We start from the raw sequence: 9,420 nt of genomic DNA on the forward strand, positions 1-9,420 counted from the left end.
TTTTTAACTTTTGAAATCTGTATTATATATTGGGTACAATATAATAACCAAAAGAAAATTGGGTCTATGATATGAAATCTGCATTAATTGAAATACATTTAAGCAAATTTTATGATGACCGGAGGAATTTAGGTACTTGTACAGTTTAGTCAAGATATTAAAAAATTAAAATATCGAAAAAAGGTTACATTGTACGTATCTGTTCTGGACTGAAGATCTCTGAAAAAAAATTCATTTAATTTGATTGAGTATTTTTTTTAAAGCAGATAAACACGTTCTTATGAGAGCGCGTTGAAGTCAGCCATTATGAAATTTGCTGAACACGCCATGGGGAGATAACTCCATGTAAAGCACTGATACTCCCTCCCCATCTTTAATTCTAGCTTTTCTTCCTAAAAATAGAACCTTTTGTTCGGTATCATAACAAATTGTTTTTTCGCTGTAAAAAAAAAAAACTACTTGATTAAATTAAGTGAATTTTTTTTTTGGAGAACTTCGTTCCATAATGGATACGTGCAATATAACCTTTTTTTTTCGATATTTTCATTTTTAAATGTCTTGACTAAACTGTACCAGTACCAAAATTTATATTACGATTTCCTAGAAAGTAACGCAGGGTCCTTAAATTATCGAGTTTGACGTCTTCATTATTTCTACTAATGAACCCCCCTCCCCCATTGTTTTACAAATATTCTAAAAATATACACCAACATCCTATTTTTCATTTTACATATATATAAAATATCTATTTTGTGAATATACAGGGTGTTTCAAAAGTCTTGGGAACATTATGAGTTATTAATCATCGTTATGTTCCCAAGACTTTTGAAACACCCTGTATTACTTCTGAACTCATTATTTTGTTTTTGTTTATTGTATAAAAAAGTCGAGTTTGTATTACTGTACACATAGATTCGAAAAAGTTGTCAAAAAACAAATATAGAACAAATAAATGTTACCAACAGCAAGATAAGTTACTTTTCTACCTCACTGGATAATTTTCTAGTGTTTTTATTCAATGTAATATGTTTATTCAGCTCGAAAAGCACACAGTGTTTACCGATGTATTGGAAAATTTAAAATGGCGCCTGACTCTATCTTTGACACGGTAAGTTTGGAAAAAGGAGTTATAAATAAAAAACTAGACAAAATACTGTTAGAAACTCGCTCAATATAGGTTACCATAACATAGGCTGACATATATTCGGTAGATTTTTAACAGTACTTTTCCTTTTTTTTTTTTTTTTAAATCATTTTCCAAAACTTACCGTGTCAAAGAGAGTCGGGCGCCATTTTAAATTTGTTAATACATCGGTAAACACTATATGTTTTTCAAGCTGAATAAACATGTTACATTAAATAAAAACACTAAAAGAAAGTATCCAGTTAGGTAGAAAAGTAACTTATCTTACCTTTGATAACATTTATTTGGGTGCTAATGCAGAGAGTGATCTGCGCTATTTTTTTTAAATCGTATTTCTACGTAAAGTTTTATGATATGTTTTTTTTTTATTCAATTTTAAGGTTAAAGTACAGAATAGGTACAAAATACCCTCCCCGGGTTTGTATTACTGTACACACAGATTCGAAAAAGTTGTCAAAAAACAAATATATAACAAATAAATGTTATCAAAGGCAAGATAAGTTACTTTTCTACCAGACTGGATATATTTTTCGTGTTTTTATTCAATGTAACATGTTTATTCAGCTCGAAAACCATACAGTGTTTACCGATGTATTGGAAAATTCAAGATGGCGTCTGACTCCCTCTTTAACACGGTAAGTTTGGGAAAAGATGTTATAAATAAAAAAAACTGGATAAAATACTGTTAAAAACTCGCTCAATATATGTTACCGTGACATAGCTTGACATATATTCGGCGGGTTTTTAATAGTATTTTTTCTAATTTTTTAGTTATAACATCTTTTCCCAAACTTACCGTGTTAAAGAGTGAGTGAGGCGCCATCTTGAATTTTCCAATACATACACTGTACGTTTTTCGAGCTGAATAAACATGTTACATTGAATAAAAACACGAAAAATATATCCGGTTAGGTAGAAAAGTAACTTATCTTGCCTTTGATAACATTTATTTGTTATATATTTGTTTTTTGACAACTTTTTCGAATCTATGTGTACAGTAGTACAAAGCCCACTCCCCTCCCCATGTTAAGAATGGCTTTTTAAATAATAACGTTATTATTTCAGCACGGATCACTCTCTCCATGAGTACCATTATTTGTTATATATTTGTTTTTTGACAACTTTTTCGAATCTATGTGTACAGTAATACAAACCCAAAAACCTTTTTCAGTGAAGATATTTCTTTGAAACTAGCCCATCCCAAAAATATCTCGGCCAAATCAAAACTCCTTAATAACACTCCACAAAAACTGAGGATTCACTAAAGTAGGGATCTTTTCTTCTAACCAAATTGGTTTTAAAAGAAATTCATATTTCGATTTCATTACGAAGAAGCACCAAAATAAATAAATAAAATAATAATAATAATCTAAGTAAATTGATTCTTTTTCTTTCTTTTTTTTTTTGTTTTTTAGAAATTTCCATGTTAATTACCAATTTTTATAAAACGTTAATTAAATTTGACATATATATAAAATATCTATTTTGTGAATATATTACTTCTGAACTCATTATTTTGTTTTTGTTTATTGTATAAAAAAGTCGGGTTTGCATTACTATACACATAGATTCGAAAAAGTTGTCAATAAACAAATATATAACAAATATCTCGCTCAAATCAAAACTCCTGTGAATCCGTGATCTTTCCCACCTCGTCAAACGGGAGCCATTTTCTAGCTTAGTCCCCCCTTTTTTTTGTCCCGATTCAATCACATTCGTCCTTCAAACATAACTGATTTTTTTTTCTTTTTTAATGAAATAATCATTTATTGATTTGTTTTTTTTTTTTACAATAAAAAATAAATACTTAAAATAAATTCATACGCATTTTTAGTGCAATATTTACCTTCTTGTAATGGCCGTTTCTCGCACTCAACCTGACTCGACATAAAAATCGTCTTTTTTTCCTTACGAAACATAACGATTTTTTTTACCCCCACTCATATAAAAAAAAAACATTTTTTTTTGTCACACTGTAAAATAAATTTGCTGTTTTATTTATTTATTTATTTATTGGAAAGAAAGGTTGGTGCTTTCTGCAACTGCACACTACTGCACTTATTGTACCGCACTATTTTTTAAAATACTATTTTAAAGTTAAATTTAAGTTTTGCAATATCTTTTTTATAATTATTTTTATAAAATTTAACTGTTAGGTTAAAGTACTGATTACGTAAGAAAAACACATACCCCTCTCCATGTTAAGAATGGCTTTCTAAATATTAATGCTACTATTTCAGCACGGTGAGTGTACGTTACGTACCAGTACCAGTGCCACCATTTTTTAATTAAATTGTTAGATGAAAGTACAGAATATTTACAATACTACTTCCCCCTCCCCATGTTAAGAATGGCTTCTAAATAATAACGTTATTATTTCAGCACGGTAATATAAGTGCATAAATACCGAGAGGTAAAATTCAAGCTACGTCCCCCGGTGTTGACAAAGGTTTTGCGCGGAGGAGCTCAGGCCTCAGGAGCTGTTATTTGCACAATAGAACAAGTTTTTTTTGTTGTTTTTCATTTTTTTTTTTCAAATTGAATTTTATATATATATAAAAAAAACAACGAACAAAAATTGGGTTATAAATTTTTCTGTTCGTTTATTTTTATAAAAAAATACGATTAAAAACAGAGGAAAAAAAATCGCTCCATTTTGCAAATGACGGCTCTGCGCAAATCCTTTGTCAACATTGGGGGACGTAGCTTGAATTTTAACCGAAAGGAAATCGATAATTATAAAATTAAACAAAACTTAAAATCACAATAAATGAAAAAAAAAATGCTCATATATATATATATATATTATTTACAAAAAAAAAAAAAAAAATTGAGCAATTCTTTTCGGTGTCCGGAAAACTCGTCCACGGAAAACTCGTCCATTTTTGCTAGGGTGGAAAACTGGTCCATTAATGAATAAATGTCGATTTAAAACACATGTTATGTGACCGTTAAGGAGATATTGATATTAAAAGTGACTACACACCCCATAATATATATATATATATATATATATATATATATATATATATATATATATATATATATATATCTAAGTACCTATATAGGTATATATATATATATATATATATATATATATATATATATATATATATATATATATATTTGCTTTTTTACTGTTGTTTTAAAAAATATAAAATTGATTTTTCCAAGTTTTCGTTTACTACTTAGCTCTCTAAGTTTTTTAGTAGTTTAACTTATTTTAAAGCATTTATTTAGTTAAAAAAAAAACAAAAAAAAAACAAGTAGTGTCAAGTTTTACTTTAGAACAAAAAAAGGAACTCTTTACTCTTTTGACTCCCAATGTTTCGTGTGCTAAAATGTTAATCACGTAATTACGGTGTAGCAGCACAAATAAAATAAACCATTCATTCAAGTGCTACTTGTTTTGGATTTAGCTGAATACGATATTAACATTCACTTTTTTGGTACTTATGTACTTATGTTACCGGACTGGCGAGTGTATTGTAACTATACTTTACTTTCACCTAACAATTTAATAAACAAAAAGATATCGTAAAACTTGAAGGACAGTTTGAATACATTGATTTAAATTTAAAGGGTTGTGTGATTATTTAAAAAAAAAAAATCAGTTGCGCTTGTGTTTTATTTCTTTGATTTTGAATAATTTCACAATTATGAATGAATTCTCGTGTACTTTTTTTTTAAAAAAAAAGTAGTATTTTAATCAAATTATTATCGTGATTAAAATTTCAGCAGACGAAACATTGGGAGTAAAAAGAGTAAGTAGAATAAAAAAAAAAAAAAAAAAAATGTCCGACATGAGAGAGGATCACATCTCGGGAGTCTCGATAATCGCCCAAAAATAGAAAATCAAAGAAAATAGGTATAGTTTTAAAAAGAGCCCTCCTCCAAAAAAAAAAAATAATAATATATATATATATATATATATATATATATATATATATTAATATTTTTTAAACATAATTTAGGGAGGGGGGGTAAAAAAAACTGGACCAAATAAAGAATAGATACCCTGTAGCAGACGACGCCGCCTGGCGGTGCCCGGCGCACATTTCAAGTGACACCGGAGATTCGACCTTGACATTGGCACAAGCACATGGCGTCGGTTGTTTGTAAACACGTCAAATGCTCGAATATTCGCCAGCAATTTTTAAAAAAATATATTTACAAAACTTTTGAAGATTTAAAAGAAAAAAATATATGTTTATTGTTTACAAAACATTTTTTAAAGTAAGTAACAAAACGAACGTATTTAAATAGGCACCGCCAAAAATGGCCGCAAAATCAAGTTGTTGTTGTTTTTTAAAACTAAATTACATTTATTAAAATCCATTATTTCTGAGTAACTTTTTTTTTTTCCAGAAAGATAAAACCCTGAATTTTATCATATAGAAAACAGAATAATGTAAAACTTTTTCTACTATTTTTAATTTAATTTTAAATGTTAGATTTTCCCAAAAAGTTAACAATTGACATTTTTTGTCTTGCACAAAAAACGTACTTAAATATTTAAAAAAAAGGGTTTTTGAAATAATTAATTAATTTATTTATTGTCTAACTAAGATTTAGGATGATTTTCTAAGAGAATCTGCAAAAATATTATAATATAAGTACCTGAATTTCAAATAATTCCACTTATTCATATAGGTAACCAAATATTTCGCGTCGACGTAGGGTTCAGATCGACTCTGTTTACGTTTTCTTTTGATAGGAAGAAAACTATGGAAGACCAAACAGGCCAAAAAAAACTTATTTTTCAGTGACGAACATTTCAATGTATTATTAAGCTGAGGCTGGCCAGTACCAGATGGGTGACCATTTGTATGAGTTTGGTTTTTAATGTGTATGTGTGTGGGGGCCAGGCTCCCCAAAATGGGGGGGGGCAATTTAAAGCAGAATAAAAAAAAATTATTTCAGCGCGTTTGGTCCACCGTAGTCGAAAGGCGGCAAACGTTTTCAAACGAGATCGAAAAAAAAATGATGCTATTTTTAACACAAAGGGCACAATATTTATCGAATTTTTTTTTTTTGTATCGATTATTCAAAGCATGCTCTGTTTAATAATGGTCATGCATTATTCGGCTCGCTAAAAAAAAATTGTTAATTTATCAAAAATTTTAAAATGGCTTTTTTCGTATAAATATTAAAAATTTTTTTTTTTTGTTTTGCTTAACTTAAATTAATTATTTTACTTAACATATTCACCGAATTTCACACTTCAAAACTCAAAAGCGGGATAATTAAACACAATCAAAGTTCTGATATTCAGACGTCAAAATAAGGTATGCAAACAATTTTTTTTTTTTTTTTTTTTGAATCTATAATTCTGTCCCTTACAACAACACAATATGTTTTGTTCAGTTTCAGATGATTATTTTAAGCATATTTGTTCCCACTTCAAAACAAGGGGGGGTTTTGTAAGCAAAAAAAATATATATATAAATATCGTTTATGAAAAATAAGTACACTGTTATAAAGTTCATTCTTCTCCTAATAATCGCTGAAAATTTCGTATTGATCGGATAATTACCTGATTTTTGGTAGATTTTTAAAAAGACGGTCCGTCAAAAAGTACTGACCTGCCCCCCCCAGTTTTGGCGGTGCCTATATTTAAATAAAAGATATTTAAATAAATGGGTGTCACTTTCTGTTTCGGATTTTTGCGACCAAGATTGATTTTTATGTACCGTGTTTTTTTTTGGGGGGGGGGTCTGCATGCGTTTTTAAGACAATTCAATATTTATTTAATTATTCTTTAAAACATTGACTTCAGCGACAATTAATATATTTTGAAAATAATATTTTTAAATATTAAATTTTTACGAATATTCGCGAGCAAGATTTATTTAAAAAATAAAAGATATTTAAATAAATGGGTGTCTTTCTTTCTGAGTGCGTTTTTTTTTTAATAAAAATAAAAATTATAAAAAGATTTCTATCTTGTGATACATTTCATCTTTATAAAAATAAAAGTTATAAAAAGATATGTGAATAAAATAATATATTTTTTTAATCTCGATTGTTTATACTTGTGATTTTATTATGCATAAAAATTGCCTCGGCCTAGAAGGATTTCTCCTTCACTGACCACCGACATACATCGCACTTTAAATAGATATTGAATTGGATTAAAAACGCTAAAAAAAAAAAAAAAAAAAAAAAAATGGCCCAAACCGTATAAAATGAACCTTTTTCTATAAGTTTTATTCAAACAGTCTTTATTTTGCACTTTACTTAATGGACTGTTGTTTTTTTTTTTGTTTTTTTTTTGTTTTTGTTTTTTGTTTTTTACTGTTTTATTCTTTTTATAAAAAAAAAATAGAACTTTTATAATGAAATATATATTATGGACTGTTTTTCAAACATCGAAATTTCAAAATTAAAGTTTTGATTAAAAAAAAAAGACGAAGTGTTTTTTCTTTTCAAGATCTTTTTTTTTCGCCATTTATTACTTTAAAACTTTATTCAACAATTAAATGATAAAAAAAAATTTCGTTAAATATATTTTTAAAAGAATATTATAAAATATCTAGAAAATCTATTTTTTATGTCTGTAAAAGTTTGTTGAAAGTTCAAATAAAGTTTATAATTTAATTGAAAAAAACAAAACAAAACAAAAACACCTGGTCTTTTTTATTTTATTTAAAAAAAATAAAACTAACTTTAATTTTTAAATTTCGATGTTTGAAAAACAGTCCATAATATATATGTCATTATAAAGGTTCTATTTTTGTTTGATAAAAAGAATAAAACAGTTATTCAAAAGTTCTGTAAATATATTAAAAACGCACCCAGAAAGACACCCATTTATTGAAATATCTTTTATTTAAAAAAAAAATCTTGCTCGCGAATGTTCGTCAAAATTTAATATTTAAAAATATTATTTTAAAAATATATTAATTGTCGCTGAAGTTAATGTTTTAAAGAATAAATATTGAATTTTCTTAAAAACGCACACAGAAAAAAAAACAAAAAAAACCCAAAACACGGTACATAAAGATCAATCTTGATCGAAAAAATCCGAAACAGAAAGACGCCCATTTATTTAAATATCTTTTATTTACATACGTGCGTTTTGTTACTTACTTAAAAAAATGTTTTGTAAATATATACTTTTTCTTTTAAATCTGCAAAAGTTTTGTAAATATATTTTTAAAAACATTTGCTGGCGAATATTCGAGCATGTTTGCTATTTGACGTGTTTACAAACAACCGACGCCATGTGCTTGTGCCAATGTCAAGGTCGAAATCACTGGTGTTGTTGAAATGTGCGCCTGGCACCGCCAGGCGTCGTCGTCTTTACAGGGTCTCTATTATTTACTTGGTCCAAAAAACTAACAAAGCTAGGTAGAAAAACAAACATTTATAAAAATCAATTTCATTATTATTATTATTATTATTATTATTATTATTATTATTATTATTATTGTTTTTGTTTTTTTTGTAAATTTTTAGTTTACCGACCCCTCGGCATTCACCATTAATTTGTCGCTTTAATGGTTTTCGGACACGCTGAGAATGAATATCGCATTTATTTTTTGCGCAAACACACAGTTATCCGTATTTGAAGACATTCAGTATCCAACGCAATCCTTATCATTTTTAATAGCGGCCATCTTGTTTTCCAATAACGAAAAACCCCAAAAGAGCTAATAAATATGCCACATGTAACTGGAATCCTCCCTCCCCACGACCGGCGTTGGGGCAAAAAATGTTTATTGGATGGTGGGGGGGATCTTGATCGAAAGGAAAGAACGTAAAGGCAAGACCACAAATTAAAAACAGTATTTAGAGTAATATTTATTAAAATAAATTAAAAGGTAAATATTACCTTTCGCTGCAACAGAACACCGACTACTAATTTGTTTTTTTTTACGGATATTCGATTTTGCTAGCCACAAATCTGATGATCAAATCCGTCGCAAATTTACGGTTTGTATGGTAATAACCGCTTTTAATTGATCTAAAAAAAAAAGTTTCCACAAACGGTTTACAAAAGCATATTTTATGTTTTTCGTTATTTTTTTTGGGGGGGGGAGGGGTATTCAATTATAGAACTTGTGTAGTTTAACAGGTGCTTCTGCAGTTTAAGTAACCGTTTTTCCATAAGTAACGTTCCGACATTTATCGAGCAAAATGTTGTTTAACATTGCACAGAAATTCTGTGTTTACATTTGGGGGAGGCGGCCGCCACAGCACACCCGCCCCTCCACCGCCTATAATTGAATACCCCCTCCCTCACCCCCAAAAAGAACGAAAAACATAAATAT

The 9,420-nt window shown here is 28.4% G+C and overlaps 1 long non-coding RNA gene across 1 annotated transcript in view; it reads right to left on the bottom strand.

The window, feature by feature from the left end:
- LOC145269713 (uncharacterized) overlaps positions 1–3,202 on the bottom strand; it is a 21,023-nt gene extending 17,821 nt beyond the window's left edge. The window contains exon 1 of the long non-coding RNA XR_013865184.1: positions 2,991–3,202. This is a non-coding gene — a long non-coding RNA (uncharacterized LOC145269713). The remainder of the gene's footprint in view (positions 1–2,990) is intronic.
- Positions 3,203–9,420: the final 6,218 nt, after the last annotated feature.

This window comes from Euprymna scolopes, chromosome 45 (assembly GCF_053919585.1).
Source record: "Euprymna scolopes isolate OS-2025 chromosome 45, ASM5391958v1, whole genome shotgun sequence".
Lineage (NCBI taxonomy): Eukaryota > Metazoa > Mollusca > Cephalopoda > Sepiida > Sepiolidae > Euprymna > Euprymna scolopes.